Here is a 20,602-nt window from a genome sequence, read left to right as displayed (position 1 = left end):
AAGGAGAACATCAGCCCGGGAGAAGAGAAACCCACAAGAAGCCCTCCGGTGAAGGCCCAGCTGAACAGAGAACAGCACCCAAGACAAAGCTTCACCAGGAGAGAGAATCTAAAGGGACTCCACTCCACTGCTCCAAACGCCGCGCCTTCCTGAGTGCCATCAGCTCAGCAGCTCTGCCATCAACTGCCAAGACCCCCCCCCCCCACTCTTCAACCAAGTAAACCAACTTCCTTTCATTCTAACAACTTAAGCTGTTCTGTTTAACCTGCTATAAGACTTTAGGGTCGTGTTTCCACAAACTATGCTTGCTTTGCAGAACAGTATTTCCCATTTCAGGTTACTCATTTAAATCCGGTCATTGCATTTTCATAATTACATTGTTTGTTTATTCCGTTATTTCGTGTTTGTTGTTTGTGTTAGGTGTAATGTCTGTCTTATGTCAGTTGTAGTGTTAGCTAGGAATAAATGCATGTCTTTTTCACAACTTTAGCCTCCGTCATTGTGTGTCTCATAATAAGTTCCTGCCATTGTGCGATCTTGCTACACGCTCTGAACCTCAAACTCGCCTGAAACATCGCGAGACTCTCTCTCATTGGCCGTGAGGGGAGCTTCGCTACCAATCGTGTACATTACCTGGTGATGCAGTTCGCTGGACGAGCCTTCTAACCCAGGTTACTAAGCGATACTGGTAATTAGTGAATCCCATTTAAGTCTCACATTAACAGACTCACACGGATACCGCAATTGAGTTTGGAGGAGCCGACCATTCGGCATAACAATTGATTAATAATCAGCATTAAATAATAATTAATTAAACTTTAATTAATTCAAACATATTGGTGGAGAATATTAAAATTTATTTGAGCTATTAATTCCTACATTAATGGTGGAGAACGCGGGCACAAGGTTCAAACTTTTTAAGAGCACACAATTTAAACTTTTTATGACCGAACGTGCAGTTGAATAAGCGCTACTGTGAACAGGTTGCAAAGTTGAGGATTAATTGCACTCACGGCAGTCCGAAGGCATTTAAACGGGATTATACGGGCTTATTATTTTTTATTTCTATTATTAGTAGTTATTTTCTTTTGTTTTATTTTCGGTTATTTTATTTTAGGTTTCATTCGTTTTAAACTGCAGTAAATTTAAACCCTATATCTGACGAGATTCTCAGGTATAGCGCGTTGTTTCCAGGACGATTCGGACGAGTTTCTCCGTTTCTATAAATCCTGGCAGAGATCTCTCTTTCTATTAGCGAACAGGAATTCTTGTTAAGAGGATCTAACCTGAATTCTGTTGCTTTTGTACTCCCTGAGATAAGACCGATAGCTTAGCTACCTATCAGGATCTTTCTCGTATGTGTGTGCCTGCTTTAGACAAAGCAAGTTTAACACCACTTTGCGCTGTGAGCCAAGTGTGTGTGTTATTTAGAATTTGGGAGTCTCCAGTGCTTGAGACCCGCTGTGGTTAAGCACCATTTGCGACGAGATATAGTGCACTCGCTATTTAGATCCGTCGCCGTAACGCGAGCGCTGTCTCGCTTCAGCAATTATTTTAAGGGGTTTTAAACTGCGCAAGACGCAGAAGTTAGCCGCAAGCGGCGTGTGCATACGTTAAAAGTGTATGTCACTCATCTAGCGTCGGCAATCGCCTAGCAACCGTCTTGGTTACGAGGGCAGTCAGCGAACGCCACTCTAACCACTTAAAGGTCAGAGCCCTGAAGGCCTGCCTGACGTCATTTGTTTTTTTCTCCTGGGTCACCAGTGACCCCACCCCTTAGGCTCACGTACCTGGGACCCCCCCACAAAGGGAGCAACGTCCCATTGAGCCTCTAGTGGTCAGGCATTGAACTACCACTCCATTTCGAAATTGCGCCTCTAGTGGTCAGGCATTGAACTACCACTCCATTTCGAAATTGCGCCTCTAGTGGTCAGGCATTGGACTACCACTCCATTTCGAAATTGCGCCTCTAGTGGTCAGCCATAGCAGTGTAACAACATCTGAGTTGGGTCTCTAGTGGTCAACACCGGTAATACCAACACACATAATTGGACACACAGGTTCTTGCCTGAAAGCAGGAATCAACTTCACAGACCAAATCGATTAGATCACAACACATTAACATCTAATTAGGTTATTGCTGCATAACTAATTGATGTTTACAATTAAACAATAAGAAACAATTAATTTGGTTTGATTTCTGTTTTACCTTTTTGATTTATTTTAGGTTTTATTTCAATTTATGCTTTCATTCACTCTCTCTCCCCCAACAAGGAGACTTGCATAGAAGTTCAACCATTATTAATAACAGTAAACCAGTTACACATCAGGGAGGCATTGAGGTTTTGGACGTGATCAGTTGAGCTTTTCCTGTGCTGGGTGCTTACCATTCGCTCTCTGTTGGTTGAGCTTTGCCTGTGGCTCTGCTGTCACTGCTTACGATCGTACAGTTTGTCAGAACCGAAGGGAAGTTCTCAGCAATTGGACGCCCAAAAGCGCGCCAGCTGGGCTGCACCCGCTGACTCATTAAGGGCAAGGTTGGCAGGTATCTCGGGAGGTCATTACAAGTTTGAGCAGGACCTCGTCTAGGGCGAAGTTCAGGAGAACAGCCCTAGCTTGGACTCTCAATCGGTTGGGTGACACCCGAGTGCCGTTGCGCCGTCTCTTGTTCGAGTCAGGGCCAAAAGTGCGCCCGATAAGCTGAGCCCCACCTGGGTTGTTTCAGTTGTGCGTACAGAACACCCCCTTCCAAGTTGACATTGCTGGGGATCGGGGGAGTGGGAGCTGGACTTGGGCCTGCTTGGCTGGGATTGAGCTTGTGGGACGTGCCCTACTCAGGAGGGACACCTGACAGCGTTCAAGCCTCTCTAACTGCATGACTAGCTAAACACCGCAACACCTCATATAGGGACACATAAAGCAGAACCTGCTAGTGGTCCCCCTTCTGGTCAAAGCGGAGTTGTACAACAGAGCCCAACCCAGGGGTAATCTGATCTGCAACAGCAAGCTACGTTTGAATGCAGTCCCATTGGTTTGAAGCTGTTATTTCTCATTTCCTGTTCCCAACTTCTCCTGTGGTCTTCTGACACTGTCAATAGCCACAGATCTGCAATTTCCAGGATAAGGCTTTATTCTTTCCCCCTCACTAGGGCATCTCTCAGGCCCTAGAGTAACTCACACTGTTCTAACCTGCAACAACTTCTCCCAGGGAACAATTTTTGTTTGTTTATTTTGTCGTGGGTAACTATTCCCGTGGTTCACTACACCCTTCCAGTTACCCATTGACAGGCCCCAAGTTCTACTTTATTTTATTTTGTTGGTTTAATTTGTTCGCCCAGATTTAGGTGTCAAGCCACCCACCTAGGCAACACCCAGCTTGAGTAATAGATTTCTGCGGCCACCCTCCTGTTGACCGAGTCACAATGACCCACATGGAAAGCCCACTGGACCAGTGGAAAGATTTTGGTGTCTGGTCTGAAGATGTGACTCCCAACTTGCCGCCCGGTCATGTCAATCTCACATGGTCCAAAGAAGCTGACCAAATTGAGGACGACATTGCCGAACTTATGGACATGCCACCCACTCAGAAATGCGGGAGTAAAGAGCTAACCAAAATACTCGGCTCCCTCGCACACAAACTACTAGCCAGGCTGAAGATGAATGAAGAGGGAATGTCCCGTCTCCAGCAAAGGGTGCAAGCACTCCAACAGCAGGAGGAAAACACCCAACGACTACTGGCAGAGACACAGAGAGATGCCGCCCAGGCCCAGCATCACATTGGGAATCTGGAGCAAGAACTCCAAAAGAGAAGCTCTCCACCCCATGAGGAGGAGGAGACGGAAGAAGGCGAGATGCCTCACACCAGCAAAAAGCTTCAACATGCCCTGGAAGAGCTCAGAGCTGAAGCTGACCAGCAAAAACAGCAAGCCAGAGCCACCAGAGAAAACCTCAAAGCCAGACTGGACCAGGCCGACACCCTGCTGGACAGAGCCCACGCGGAGCTCAAGAAAAAGGATGGTCGGATCCAGGCCCTGGAAAACCATCTGGATGAGGCACAGAGACGCCTGCACAAGCTGAATCACCAACTGATCAGTTCCCAAGAACAGCTCACCGAGGCCAGAACGAAACATTGGGCTGACGCAGAAGAGATTGACCAGCTGAGACGGGGACTGAAGCAAGCATATGAGGTGAAGTCAGAATTTGGAACATCCTACGATTCAGTGATGGCACCGACTTCCTCTCCAACAATGCTGTCTCCCCCAAGGCACTCAGACTGCGCTCAAGGGACCTCTCACTGGGACAAGGTACCGCCTTGCCCAACACCGGACCTTGAGGAACCAAGAACCCAGAAGGTCTCTCTCAGAGAAGACACCACGGATGGAACAGGCCTACCAAAGCGAACGTTACACCAGCACCAGGCTACCACAAAGGAGCTTGATAAAGTAGCTCGGAATATCAACACGTTCACCCCGAATCCCAGAGGAGGCCACGACATTCATGCCTACCTCCAAGATATTGACTTCCACCTCCAAAGACTGGACAATGTGACCAATGAGGACAGAGTCTACCTCATCAGGATCACATCTAGCCTGGAGGTCCGCAGCTTCTTGGATCGACAACCTAGTCGAATCAAAGCCAACGCCATGCTGCTACACGAAGCACTGACTCGGGAGTTTGCTGACCCTGAGTCAGAACAAGGTATCGCCGTCGCCTTCGATGTTAAACAGAGCAGACAAGAAGCTCCCCAAGCCTACTACAATCGCCTTCGTCGGGCATATTTTGGGTCCAGAAATGAGCCAGACATGGAAGAAGATGCGAACTTCAAGGCTCTCTTCCTTCGGAACCTCCACCCAACCATTAACCACTACCTGGGGCTCATGGCTTGTCCCCGCACCATGACAAGTCAACAACTGCGAGACCTGGCGATCAAGGCGTACCACAAACAAAGAACAGCAGCTGAGAAGGCAACCAAGGCTCCGGCAGTGCTGAACCTTAGCACTACAGATCCCAACCTAGCGTTGGAAGGTGGCCACCCTCCTCATCAACCACCAATCCATGACCGAGGTTGGAGAGCAGCAAGCCACAGTGAGCGTTACCCTGGTGCGCCCCCACAGCAGTCAAAGACTCAGCCAGACTGGTGGGAGACACGGCGCTATCCTAACAAGGGTAAGCTAAGACCAATGGAGCCATGGAACAAGTGGAGAGACCGACAGGGAAACCAGTTTCCTAAGCTAAGCTCTCCCCCAAGTTCCCGACGGAATCCACCACAGAATTGGCAAGACAGAAGGAGAGGTTACGATCCAGACTCGAGGCCTGGACGAACCAAGGAAGAAGAGGAGTCTAATCTACTACAGTTGCTGCGTGATTTCTTTACTCAGCATCCCCTCAAAGGTCAAGAGGACTTTCAGAAGAAAGTTCCAAAATGACTAGGACGGAAGCACAAATCACGCAGGACCCCACAACCCTCACCTGAACCCACACCAGACAATGCCTATAAACTCCCTCAGAGGTCAGCCCCAAATGACACTCAACAGTCATCGGCCTTCCCTACCAGAGATAATGGAACAACTGAAGAAGTCCCACCTCAATTAGAAAGTGCTACTGACTCATGCCCGGTAAGAGCACCTGATGTTGCCGTCACCAACACAGAGCTTGATCAAGGGGATGAGCCCCCGCCGGTGCCCGGCAGCACTGTCCTGGTTGTGTGCCTTGACTCAGAGCACCAATCTGACTGTGGCGACGCCTCACCATTTCCTGGCCAGGCCCCTGTGCCACAGCTTCTGGGTGACCTGATGGAAAGGGGGGTAGCCAAGAAATTCTACCTCTCCATCACCCTGGAAGATGTTCTCACCCTCGAGGCCCTCATCGACACTGCAGCAGACATTACCCTCATGTCAGCCAGTCACTTCTACCAGGTGCAGCACCTAGCCGCCCAGAAGAACAAAACCCTCCAGCCGAGGAAATGCTCTTTGGATGTGCAGGCATATTCACCAGTGGGCACCAGGATGGATCACATGATCCCCCTCAATTTGTCCATCGGCCCCATGAATGTAATGCACCCTGTATACATTTCCCAACTTGAGTCCATTCCATTCCTCATTGGGAAAGATTTGCTGAACCGGTTCGAGCCATTGTTAGACTTCCAACGTCTGAAAATTTGGGCTCAAGTTAGAGAACCGCTGCCACTGTGGACACCTGACACAGCCACATGGGAATGTCAAACCCTGGCTGTCTCCTCGGACCTCACTCCACACCATGGAGAGAACGCAGCAGGAGATCAGTGTCTTGACACAAGAGACCCATACCAGCATCATGACTCCTTCCTGTGCAGGCAGGACCCTACCCTGGGATCCTTCTGCCCCAAGATCGGGAAATGCATGTGGCTCCAAGGCATGGAAGTCACAGATGTGGTCATGACCATGGAGGTAGAAGAGTCACCAGTGACAAAAGAGACTGTATGTCATGTGGAGCTTGCTGACGACCAACACCTGACAATCCATGCCATAACTGCCCAGCCTGACGCAGTACAGTCACCCAGCTGCCACAGCTATTCTCAAGAGGGACCAGCGGCACCCAACATTGTGGACACGTCCACACCAATGGAACTGTCGCGACACCACTACTTTGAGGAAAATGTCTGTCAAGACATGATCACCATTTATGTAGATGGGTGCTCATTCAAACATCAGGGGACCCTGAAAGCTGGAGCTGGCATTCTGTGGCTCAATGACGACCCTGTCCCACCACAACAGCTCAAGCTTGGTCCTCACACGTCACAGTACGCAGAGCTGGCAGCAATCTTAATCACCCTGGAGATGGCCTCCGAACGTGAAGTAAAGGACCTGCTGATCTGCAAAGACTTCAGCTATGCACGTCTCAGCTTCATGTGCCATCTCCCTCACTGGACACGAAATGGCTTCAAGACATCAGGGAACAAGCCGGTCAAACACAAAGACCTCCTCCATACGTGCGATGCTCTGATTACCGCACGAAACACGCAGATTTACTGGAAGAAGGTTTGTGGTCATTCCAGACTCCCAGAACTGGACAAGACGTACAATGACCACACTGATGCACTCGCTAAAGCAGGAGCACTGCATGGTGACTGTCCCCTCCCACCCACCCATGCTGTCCAGGTCGTCACCTGCAGCCACAGCCGAGCACCTACCTCGATGCCAGAGGCCTCACTGCTAGAACTTTCCCTTCAGGTCTCCAACTCTGGCATCGTCTCTCTCCAGCCCACTGATGCTGTGTTCAATAAGGTCTGCGATCACCTCCGCGACCTCTCGGCTAACTCGATCTCCACAACTGATCAGGCATCCCTTCCTGACCTCCATCACCTGATGATGGCTTTACTCTTTCTTCATCTCGTCGAGGGCGTACCTCTTGATGTCCCTGATGCCCACACTTCACCACAGCTCGTGGTCCCTCAGGCACAAAGGGGGGTCATGCTACTGTACGCCCACGACGCACCCTGTGCAGGACACCGCAATGCCAAAACAACCTACGAGGCACTTAGTCAAGTAGCCTACTGGCCTAACATGCGACAAGATGTAACAGAATATGTGAAAGGATGTCTGGTCTGCTGCCAATTTCAACCAGCAAACCCAAACCACAAGGCACCTCTGCAGCGACGGGGTATCAATTTCCCATGGTCAGATCTACAGATTGACTGGGTAGGACCCCTGACGAGATCAGCTCACGGAAACAAATACTTCCTCACAGTCACCTGTCAGTTTACTATGTGGGTAGAATGCCTCCCGGCACCCAACGACACAGCCCAGACAACGGCATATCTGCTCACGAACCATGTGTTCTCCAGGTTTGGCCTCCCACTGAAAGTCAACTCAGACCGAGGCACCCACTTCACAACCGAAGTGATGCAGGACATCTGGAAACTGTTGGGGATCAAAACCCAGTTCCACATCAGCCACCATCCTATGGCATCCGGCCAAGTAGAACGGACCAACCGAACCGTCGTCGGTATGCTCAAGAAATATGTGGCATCCAATCAGAAAGATTGGGATGTGAAATTGCCTCTGGTGCTCATGGCAATCAGAGCCACACCCCACAAGTCCACAGGAGTGTCCCCCTTCGAACTGATGACAGGACGACAAATGACACTCCCTCTCCACCTGCTCTACCAACCTGGTGACAACAATCTCATCACAGCCTACACCACACAACAATATCTGGACAGCCTGCACCAGCATTTGAGAGCTTCCTTTGCATTCGCCCAACAAAACCTGCAAAGAACCGCAGAGGGCAGGAAAGCCTACTATGACCAGAAAACCTCACAAGATGAACTCCAAGTGGGAGACAAAATCTGGTACTATAGGTTTGTGCAACCAAACTCAGCACAAAGACTTTCCAGGAAGCTTCTACCACGCTGGTCAGGACCACATGAGATCGTGGACAAACTGTCACCTGTGGCTTACCGAATCCGAACCAACAAAGGCACCCACGAAACATGCCTCAAGTGGGTTCATCGGAATCAAATCAAGAAACACCAAGCCCAGAGAAAGCCTGAAACACCCACCAACCAGTCTTCTCAAGACGAAGCCAGCAGCTTGGAATAAACCACATTCCAACCAAAAGAAAGACATCTTTTCAGTCTGAAATCTCCCCAAACTCCCAAGGAGAAAGACCAAAGAGAAAGGGGAGGAAAGATGGTCACAGATAGGGTAGATTAAGGTGGTGGGCCTGACTACTGATATCTGGGTGACCTTTTCAGTTTTTGCCGTACTTATCTGTTTCTTTCTTTTGATAGCTTTTCATTTTATTTTGGTTGTTGTTTTTGGTAAGGACCTGGGGTGGCTCACGCGTGCCCGGGAAATTACTGAAGAGGATCCGGTTTTGCAATTTTCTTTGTCCCGTTTATTTCTTTGCAATTGTTCTCTGGCCGAGAATTGTTGCCCACTATTTCTTTCTCCTGTTCCTTTTGCACCGGTGTGCACAACATTCCGAGTCTCGACTCACCCCCTCAATCCTAATCTGGTCTTTATTTTCTACCCCCTATTACTAGGATGATGCTGCCCCCGCTACTAGCGTTACTCTGGCTAGGAGGCTGAGGCTCCAGTCTGACACGGCGTTCCCTGGGCCTCCGCCTAGCACCATCGTCCGGGGACAGCCCGGTCTCTTGATTACTAACTGTTGTACCCACACAGAAAGAGTATTCGTCGGACGATGTCAACTGAGCCATTACCTGCCCGAGAGACGCCAAACTAGTGGGACAGGTGTCAGATGGACTCAGGAGGCCCTGCATCATGCTGCCGCTGACACTACCCACAGGTTGGAGCAGTAACCCAACGACCGTGACCCAAGCTGAGTCCAATCGATGGCCCAAGAGGCTCCTGAGCACCCGGCTGGGAGCTGCAGCAGCCGTTGGCAACCTGTTCGACATAAGATTCACCACTCCTCGCGGTCCCAGAAGCCAGGCGCCAGCCCCTGCGCCTCCTCCCTGTCCATCCTGTCACTGTGCCACCCAGAGTGCCAAACAATGGGATGTCAACAATGCCTCGTTGCATGGTGGTGATCCTGTTTCAACTTCCGTCGCCTGAATGATGGCAATGCCATCATCAGCCGAAAGGGGGGATATGTAGGATCACACATGCACATATCACAGGGCCTAAATTCCAGGTGGCCTGAGACAAGGCCGAGCCTGGTACGAGAGGCACCAAAGGGGGGTTACACACACAAACACACACACACAGATAACCAGGGAGGCTAGCACTCCAACTTTTATTGCCCAAAGATTTAGGGACCTACAGACAAGCAGAGTGGAATTCACGGACAGGGGTCCCTCGACTTGGCACCCAACCCCCTCCACATACACTCTGCCTTACATTTCACTCACCCAACAGACAAACACCCTAAAGGAAGTTTCATTTAAGTTTGGCTTTTGTATACCCTGTATATTGATTTACTCACGACTACTAGTCTCAATATACAGATACGTTATGTTTGTATGTGTCCTAACTTTTAGAGAGTCTTCTGTGTTAAAAACCCCCCCTTCTCTTCCAACATTCCTTTGTGGTCCTTATCTGATCTTGGTGGACAGTCACCAAGTTTCTTTGTTTCTACCATGCTATGTTAAAAGAACTGAATTAAGGTGTATCTTATCCATTCTGGAGAAGATGAATTGGCACGAGCCACACAAAACAAAATATGTTGTTTCCAGATGTGCAACTTATATTGATATTACCACAAACTAACGGCCACGCCTATCTATGGATAAGATGTGCTGTTTGTAATAGGAATATTCGATGTAATATCCGCACAAAGTGTAACATCTGTTGAGGTGCAACCCAAAACCCCTGTATCCTATACTGATGTGAATCAGTCACATAGATACAATAATTAATTGTTTAATCAATTAATGCAGATGGTATGAGGTATGTACCTGTGAAGCTGGTATGGCATGTTTGGTATCAAACTGATTGTTAATCACCCCTGATTCCAAATCTGGTCAGTGATTACCATAAAAGTGGATGTATCAAAAGTTATAACAGCTTAATGAAAATCATCAGTAAAGGTAGAATCAGGCGGGCCATAAATCTCAAAAGGACTGATACAGACCCCCTTCCGAAAGCCCGCCAAATGGATGGCCAGCCATTGGGCCAGGAGTCGAATTCCTGGTCATCCCTATTCATGAACTTTAGACCATAAAAATCTAGCACCTCAGAACAAAGGCGAGCAGAGAACAACCAGCAGCAGAGCAGAACAACCGCCAGCCGGCGCAGAGAAAACCATCCGCCCGAAGGAGAACATCAGCCCGGGAGAAGAGAAACCCACAAGAAGCCCTCCGGTGAAGGCCCAGCTGAACAGAGAACAGCACCCAAGACAAAGCTTCACCAGGAGAGAGAATCTAAAGGGACTCCACTCCACTGCTCCAAACGCCGCGCCTTCCTGAGTGCCATCAGCTCAGCAGCTCTGCCATCAACTGCCAAGACCCCCCCCCCCCACTCTTCAACCAAGTAAACCAACTTCCTTTCATTCTAACAACTTAAGCTGTTCTGTTTAACCTGCTATAAGACTTTAGGGTCGTGTTTCCACAAACTATGCTTGCTTTGCAGAACAGTATTTCCCATTTCAGGTTACTCATTTAAATCCGGTCATTGCATTTTCATAATTACATTGTTTGTTTATTCCGTTATTTCGTGTTTGTTGTTTGTGTTAGGTGTAATGTCTGTCTTATGTCAGTTGTAGTGTTAGCTAGGAATAAATGCATGTCTTTTTCACAACTTTAGCCTCCGTCATTGTGTGTCTCATAATAAGTTCCTGCCATTGTGCGATCTTGCTACACGCTCTGAACCTCAAACTCGCCTGAAACATCGCGAGACTCTCTCTCATTGGCCGTGAGGGGAGCTTCGCTACCAATCGTGTACATTACCTGGTGATGCAGTTCGCTGGACGAGCCTTCTAACCCAGGTTACTAAGCGATACTGGTAATTAGTGAATCCCATTTAAGTCTCACATTAACAGACTCACACGGATACCGCAATTGAGTTTGGAGGAGCTGACCATTCGGCATAACAATTGATTAATAATCAGCATTAAATAATAATTAATTAAACTTTAATTAATTCAAACATATTGGTGGAGAATATTAAAATTTATTTGAGCTATTAATTCCTACATTAATGGTGGAGAACGCGGGCACAAGGTTCAAACTTTTTAAGAGCACACAATTTAAACTTTTTATGACCGAACGTGCAGTTGAATAAGCGCTACTGTGAACAGGTTGCAAAGTTGAGGATTAATTGCACTCACGGCAGTCCGAAGGCATTTAAACGGGATTATACGGGCTTATTATTTTTTATTTCTATTATTAGTAGTTATTTTCTTTTGTTTTATTTTCGGTTATTTTATTTTAGGTTTCATTCGTTTTAAACTGCAGTAAATTTAAACCCTATATCTGACGAGATTCTCAGGTATAGCGCGTTGTTTCCAGGACGATTCGGACGAGTTTCTCCGTTTCTATAAATCCTGGCAGAGATCTCTCTTTCTATTAGCGAACAGGAATTCTTGTTAAGAGGATCTAACCTGAATTCTGTTGCTTTTGTACTCCCTGAGATAAGACCGATAGCTTAGCTACCTATCAGGATCTTTCTCGTATGTGTGTGCCTGCTTTAGACAAAGCAAGTTTAACACCACTTTGCGCTGTGAGCCAAGTGTGTGTGTTATTTAGAATTTGGGAGTCTCCAGTGCTTGAGACCCGCTGTGGTTAAGCACCATTTGCGACGAGATATAGTGCACTCGCTATTTAGATCCGTCGCCGTAACGCGAGCGCTGTCTCGCTTCAGCAATTATTTTAAGGGGTTTTAAACTGCGCAAGACGCAGAAGTTAGCCGCAAGCGGCGTGTGCATACGTTAAAAGTGTATGTCACTCATCTAGCGTCGGCAATCGCCTAGCAACCGTCTTGGTTACGAGGGCAGTCAGCGAACGCCACTCTAACCACTTAAAGGTCAGAGCCCTGAAGGCCTGCCTGACGTCATTTGTTTTTTTCTCCTGGGTCACCAGTGACCCCACCCCTTAGGCTCACGTACCTGGGACCCCCCCACAAAGGGAGCAACGTCCCATTGAGCCTCTAGTGGTCAGGCATTGAACTACCACTCCATTTCGAAATTGCGCCTCTAGTGGTCAGGCATTGAACTACCACTCCATTTCGAAATTGCGCCTCTAGTGGTCAGGCATTGGACTACCACTCCATTTCGAAATTGCGCCTCTAGTGGTCAGCCATAGCAGTGTAACAACATCTGAGTTGGGTCTCTAGTGGTCAACACCGGTAATACCAACACACATAATTGGACACACAGGTTCTTGCCTGAAAGCAGGAATCAACTTCACAGACCAAATCGATTAGATCACAACACATTAACATCTAATTAGGTTATTGCTGCATAACTAATTGATGTTTACAATTAAACAATAAGAAACAATTAATTTGGTTTGATTTCTGTTTTACCTTTTTGATTTATTTTAGGTTTTATTTCAATTTATGCTTTCATTCACTCTCTCTCCCCCAACAAGGAGACTTGCATAGAAGTTCAACCATTATTAATAACAGTAAACCAGTTACACATCAGGGAGGCATTGAGGTTTTGGACGTGATCAGTTGAGCTTTTCCTGTGCTGGGTGCTTACCATTCGCTCTCTGTTGGTTGAGCTTTGCCTGTGGCTCTGCTGTCACTGCTTACGATCGTACAGTTTGTCAGAACCGAAGGGAAGTTCTCAGCAATTGGACGCCCAAAAGCGCGCCAGCTGGGCTGCACCCGCTGACTCATTAAGGGCAAGGTTGGCAGGTATCTCGGGAGGTCATTACAAGTTTGAGCAGGACCTCGTCTAGGGCGAAGTTCAGGAGAACAGCCCTAGCTTGGACTCTCAATCGGTTGGGTGACACCCGAGTGCCGTTGCGCCGTCTCTTGTTCGAGTCAGGGCCAAAAGTGCGCCCGATAAGCTGAGCCCCACCTGGGTTGTTTCAGTTGTGCGTACAGAACACCCCCTTCCAAGTTGACATTGCTGGGGATCGGGGGAGTGGGAGCTGGACTTGGGCCTGCTTGGCTGGGATTGAGCTTGTGGGACGTGCCCTACTCAGGAGGGACACCTGACAGCGTTCAAGCCTCTCTAACTGCATGACTAGCTAAACACCGCAACACCTCATATAGGGACACATAAAGCAGAACCTGCTAGTGGTCCCCCTTCTGGTCAAAGCGGAGTTGTACAACAGAGCCCAACCCAGGGGTAATCTGATCTGCAACAGCAAGCTACGTTTGAATGCAGTCCCATTGGTTTGAAGCTGTTATTTCTCATTTCCTGTTCCCAACTTCTCCTGTGGTCTTCTGACACTGTCAATAGCCACAGATCTGCAATTTCCAGGATAAGGCTTTATTCTTTCCCCCTCACTAGGGCATCTCTCAGGCCCTAGAGTAACTCACACTGTTCTAACCTGCAACAACTTCTCCCAGGGAACAATTTTTGTTTGTTTATTTTGTCGTGGGTAACTATTCCCGTGGTTCACTACACCCTTCCAGTTACCCATTGACAGGCCCCAAGTTCTACTTTATTTTATTTTGTTGGTTTAATTTGTTCGCCCAGATTTAGGTGTCAAGCCACCCACCTAGGCAACACCCAGCTTGAGTAATAGATTTCTGCGGCCACCCTCCTGTTGACCGAGTCACAATGACCCACATGGAAAGCCCACTGGACCAGTGGAAAGATTTTGGTGTCTGGTCTGAAGATGTGACTCCCAACTTGCCGCCCGGTCATGTCAATCTCACATGGTCCAAAGAAGCTGACCAAATTGAGGACGACATTGCCGAACTTATGGACATGCCACCCACTCAGAAATGCGGGAGTAAAGAGCTAACCAAAATACTCGGCTCCCTCGCACACAAACTACTAGCCAGGCTGAAGATGAATGAAGAGGGAATGTCCCGTCTCCAGCAAAGGGTGCAAGCACTCCAACAGCAGGAGGAAAACACCCAACGACTACTGGCAGAGACACAGAGAGATGCCGCCCAGGCCCAGCATCACATTGGGAATCTGGAGCAAGAACTCCAAAAGAGAAGCTCTCCACCCCATGAGGAGGAGGAGACGGAAGAAGGCGAGATGCCTCACACCAGCAAAAAGCTTCAACATGCCCTGGAAGAGCTCAGAGCTGAAGCTGACCAGCAAAAACAGCAAGCCAGAGCCACCAGAGAAAACCTCAAAGCCAGACTGGACCAGGCCGACACCCTGCTGGACAGAGCCCACGCGGAGCTCAAGAAAAAGGATGGTCGGATCCAGGCCCTGGAAAACCATCTGGATGAGGCACAGAGACGCCTGCACAAGCTGAATCACCAACTGATCAGTTCCCAAGAACAGCTCACCGAGGCCAGAACGAAACATTGGGCTGACGCAGAAGAGATTGACCAGCTGAGACGGGGACTGAAGCAAGCATATGAGGTGAAGTCAGAATTTGGAACATCCTACGATTCAGTGATGGCACCGACTTCCTCTCCAACAATGCTGTCTCCCCCAAGGCACTCAGACTGCGCTCAAGGGACCTCTCACTGGGACAAGGTACCGCCTTGCCCAACACCGGACCTTGAGGAACCAAGAACCCAGAAGGTCTCTCTCAGAGAAGACACCACGGATGGAACAGGCCTACCAAAGCGAACGTTACACCAGCACCAGGCTACCACAAAGGAGCTTGATAAAGTAGCTCGGAATATCAACACGTTCACCCCGAATCCCAGAGGAGGCCACGACATTCATGCCTACCTCCAAGATATTGACTTCCACCTCCAAAGACTGGACAATGTGACCAATGAGGACAGAGTCTACCTCATCAGGATCACATCTAGCCTGGAGGTCCGCAGCTTCTTGGATCGACAACCTAGTCGAATCAAAGCCAACGCCATGCTGCTACACGAAGCACTGACTCGGGAGTTTGCTGACCCTGAGTCAGAACAAGGTATCGCCGTCGCCTTCGATGTTAAACAGAGCAGACAAGAAGCTCCCCAAGCCTACTACAATCGCCTTCGTCGGGCATATTTTGGGTCCAGAAATGAGCCAGACATGGAAGAAGATGCGAACTTCAAGGCTCTCTTCCTTCGGAACCTCCACCCAACCATTAACCACTACCTGGGGCTCATGGCTTGTCCCCGCACCATGACAAGTCAACAACTGCGAGACCTGGCGATCAAGGCGTACCACAAACAAAGAACAGCAGCTGAGAAGGCAACCAAGGCTCCGGCAGTGCTGAACCTTAGCACTACAGATCCCAACCTAGCGTTGGAAGGTGGCCACCCTCCTCATCAACCACCAATCCATGACCGAGGTTGGAGAGCAGCAAGCCACAGTGAGCGTTACCCTGGTGCGCCCCCACAGCAGTCAAAGACTCAGCCAGACTGGTGGGAGACACGGCGCTATCCTAACAAGGGTAAGCTAAGACCAATGGAGCCATGGAACAAGTGGAGAGACCGACAGGGAAACCAGTTTCCTAAGCTAAGCTCTCCCCCAAGTTCCCGACGGAATCCACCACAGAATTGGCAAGACAGAAGGAGAGGTTACGATCCAGACTCGAGGCCTGGACGAACCAAGGAAGAAGAGGAGTCTAATCTACTACAGTTGCTGCGTGATTTCTTTACTCAGCATCCCCTCAAAGGTCAAGAGGACTTTCAGAAGAAAGTTCCAAAATGACTAGGACGGAAGCACAAATCACGCAGGACCCCACAACCCTCACCTGAACCCACACCAGACAATGCCTATAAACTCCCTCAGAGGTCAGCCCCAAATGACACTCAACAGTCATCGGCCTTCCCTACCAGAGATAATGGAACAACTGAAGAAGTCCCACCTCAATTAGAAAGTGCTACTGACTCATGCCCGGTAAGAGCACCTGATGTTGCCGTCACCAACACAGAGCTTGATCAAGGGGATGAGCCCCCGCCGGTGCCCGGCAGCACTGTCCTGGTTGTGTGCCTTGACTCAGAGCACCAATCTGACTGTGGCGATGCCTCACCATTTCCTGGCCAGGCCCCTGTGCCACAGCTTCTGGGTGACCTGATGGAAAGGGGGGTAGCCAAGAAATTCTACCTCTCCATCACCCTGGAAGATGTTCTCACCCTCGAGGCCCTCATCGACACTGCAGCAGACATTACCCTCATGTCAGCCAGTCACTTCTACCAGGTGCAGCACCTAGCCGCCCAGAAGAACAAAACCCTCCAGCCGAGGAAATGCTCTTTGGATGTGCAGGCATATTCACCAGTGGGCACCAGGATGGATCACATGATCCCCCTCAATTTGTCCATCGGCCCCATGAATGTAATGCACCCTGTATACATTTCCCAACTTGAGTCCATTCCATTCCTCATTGGGAAAGATTTGCTGAACCGGTTCGAGCCATTGTTAGACTTCCAACGTCTGAAAATTTGGGCTCAAGTTAGAGAACCGCTGCCACTGTGGACACCTGACACAGCCACATGGGAATGTCAAACCCTGGCTGTCTCCTCGGACCTCACTCCACACCATGGAGAGAACGCAGCAGGAGATCAGTGTCTTGACACAAGAGACCCATACCAGCATCATGACTCCTTCCTGTGCAGGCAGGACCCTACCCTGGGATCCTTCTGCCCCAAGATCGGGAAATGCATGTGGCTCCAAGGCATGGAAGTCACAGATGTGGTCATGACCATGGAGGTAGAAGAGTCACCAGTGACAAAAGAGACTGTATGTCATGTGGAGCTTGCTGACGACCAACACCTGACAATCCATGCCATAACTGCCCAGCCTGACGCAGTACAGTCACCCAGCTGCCACAGCTATTCTCAAGAGGGACCAGCGGCACCCAACATTGTGGACACGTCCACACCAATGGAACTGTCGCGACACCACTACTTTGAGGAAAATGTCTGTCAAGACATGATCACCATTTATGTAGATGGGTGCTCATTCAAACATCAGGGGACCCTGAAAGCTGGAGCTGGCATTCTGTGGCTCAATGACGACCCTGTCCCACCACAACAGCTCAAGCTTGGTCCTCACACGTCACAGTACGCAGAGCTGGCAGCAATCTTAATCACCCTGGAGATGGCCTCCGAACGTGAAGTAAAGGACCTGCTGATCTGCAAAGACTTCAGCTATGCACGTCTCAGCTTCATGTGCCATCTCCCTCACTGGACACGAAATGGCTTCAAGACATCAGGGAACAAGCCGGTCAAACACAAAGACCTCCTCCATACGTGCGATGCTCTGATTACCGCACGAAACACGCAGATTTACTGGAAGAAGGTTTGTGGTCATTCCAGACTCCCAGAACTGGACAAGACGTACAATGACCACACTGATGCACTCGCTAAAGCAGGAGCACTGCATGGTGACTGTCCCCTCCCACCCACCCATGCTGTCCAGGTCGTCACCTGCAGCCACAGCCGAGCACCTACCTCGATGCCAGAGGCCTCACTGCTAGAACTTTCCCTTCAGGTCTCCAACTCTGGCATCGTCTCTCTCCAGCCCACTGATGCTGTGTTCAATAAGGTCTGCGATCACCTCCGCGACCTCTCGGCTAACTCGATCTCCACAACTGATCAGGCATCCCTTCCTGACCTCCATCACCTGATGATGGCTTTACTCTTTCTTCATCTCGTCGAGGGCGTACCTCTTGATGTCCCTGATGCCCACACTTCACCACAGCTCGTGGTCCCTCAGGCACAAAGGGGGGTCATGCTACTGTACGCCCACGACGCACCCTGTGCAGGACACCGCAATGCCAAAACAACCTACGAGGCACTTAGTCAAGTAGCCTACTGGCCTAACATGCGACAAGATGTAACAGAATATGTGAAAGGATGTCTGGTCTGCTGCCAATTTCAACCAGCAAACCCAAACCACAAGGCACCTCTGCAGCGACGGGGTATCAATTTCCCATGGTCAGATCTACAGATTGACTGGGTAGGACCCCTGACGAGATCAGCTCACGGAAACAAATACTTCCTCACAGTCACCTGTCAGTTTACTATGTGGGTAGAATGCCTCCCGGCACCCAACGACACAGCCCAGACAACGGCATATCTGCTCACGAACCATGTGTTCTCCAGGTTTGGCCTCCCACTGAAAGTCAACTCAGACCGAGGCACCCACTTCACAACCGAAGTGATGCAGGACATCTGGAAACTGTTGGGGATCAAAACCCAGTTCCACATCAGCCACCATCCTATGGCATCCGGCCAAGTAGAACGGACCAACCGAACCGTCGTCGGTATGCTCAAGAAATATGTGGCATCCAATCAGAAAGATTGGGATGTGAAATTGCCTCTGGTGCTCATGGCAATCAGAGCCACACCCCACAAGTCCACAGGAGTGTCCCCCTTCGAACTGATGACAGGACGACAAATGACACTCCCTCTCCACCTGCTCTACCAACCTGGTGACAACAATCTCATCACAGCCTACACCACACAACAATATCTGGACAGCCTGCACCAGCATTTGAGAGCTTCCTTTGCATTCGCCCAACAAAACCTGCAAAGAACCGCAGAGGGCAGGAAAGCCTACTATGACCAGAAAACCTCACAAGATGAACTCCAAGTGGGAGACAAAATCTGGTACTATAGGTTTGTGCAACCAAACTCAGCACAAAGACTTTCCAGGAAGCTTCTACCACGCTGGTCAGGACCACATGAGATCGTGGACAAACTGTCACCTGTGGCTTACCGAATCCGAACCAACAAAGGCACCCACGAAACATGCCTCAAGTGGGTTCATCGGAATCAAATCAAGAAACACCAAGCCCAGAGAAAGCCTGAAACACCCACCAACCAGTCTTCTCAAGACGAAGCCAGCAGCTTGGAATAAACCACATTCCAACCAAAAGAAAGACATCTTTTCAGTCTGAAATCTCCCCAAACTCCCAAGGAGAAAGACCAAAGAGAAAGGGGAGGAAAGATGGTCACAGATAGGGTAGATTAAGGTGGTGGGCCTGACTACTGATATCTGGGTGACCTTTTCAGTTTTTGCCGTACTTATCTGTTTCTTTCTTTTGATAGCTTTTCATTTTATTTTGGTTGTTGTTTTTGGTAAGGACCTGGGGTGGCTCACGCGTGCCCGGGAAATTACTGAAGAGGATCCGGTTTTGCAATTTTCTTTGTCCCGTTTATTTCTTTGCAATTGTTCTCTGGCCGAGAATTGTTGCCCACTATTTCTTTCTCCTGTTCCTTTTGCACCGGTGTGCACAACATTCCGAGTCTCGACTCACCCCCTCAATCCTAATCTGGTCTTTATTTTCTACCCCCTATTACTAGGATGATGCTGCCCCCGCTACTAGCGTTACTCTGGCTAGGAGGCTGAGGCTCCAGTCTGACACGGCGTTCCCTGGGCCTCCGCCTAGCACCATCGTCCGGGGACAGCCCGGTCTCTTGATTACTAACTGTTGTACCCACACAGAAAGAGTATTCGTCGGACGATGTCAACTGAGCCATTACCTGCCCGAGAGACCCCAAACTAGTGGGACAGGTGTCAGATGGACTCAGGAGGCCCTGCATCATGCTGCCGCTGACACTACCCACAGGTTGGAGCAGTAACCCAACGACCGTGACCCAAGCTGAGTCCAATCGATGGCCCAAGAGGCTCCTGAGCACCCGGCTGGGAGCTGCAGCAGCCGTTGGCAACCTGTTCGACATAAGATTCACCACTCCTCGCGGTCCCAGAAGCCAGGCGCCAGCCCCTGCGCCTCCTCCCTGTCCATCCTGTCACTGTGCCACCCAGAGTGCCAAACAATGGGATGTCAACAATGCCTCGTTGCATGGTGGTGATCCTGTTTCAACTTCCGTCGCCTGAATGATGGCAATGCCATCATCAGCCGAAAGGGGGGATATGTAGGATCACACATGCACATATCACAGGGCCTAAATTCCAGGTGGCCTGAGACAAGGCCGAGCCTGGTACGAGAGGCACCAAAGGGGGGTTACACACACAAACACACACACACAGATAACCAGGGAGGCTAGCACTCCAACTTTTATTGCCCAAAGATTTAGGGACCTACAGACAAGCAGAGTGGAATTCACGGACAGGGGTCCCTCGACTTGGCACCCAACCCCCTCCACATACACTCTGCCTT

Source organism: Paramormyrops kingsleyae, chromosome 1 (assembly GCF_048594095.1).
Source record: "Paramormyrops kingsleyae isolate MSU_618 chromosome 1, PKINGS_0.4, whole genome shotgun sequence".
Classification (NCBI taxonomy): domain Eukaryota; kingdom Metazoa; phylum Chordata; class Actinopteri; order Osteoglossiformes; family Mormyridae; genus Paramormyrops; species Paramormyrops kingsleyae.
Note: the sequence above shows the minus strand (reverse complement) of the source record.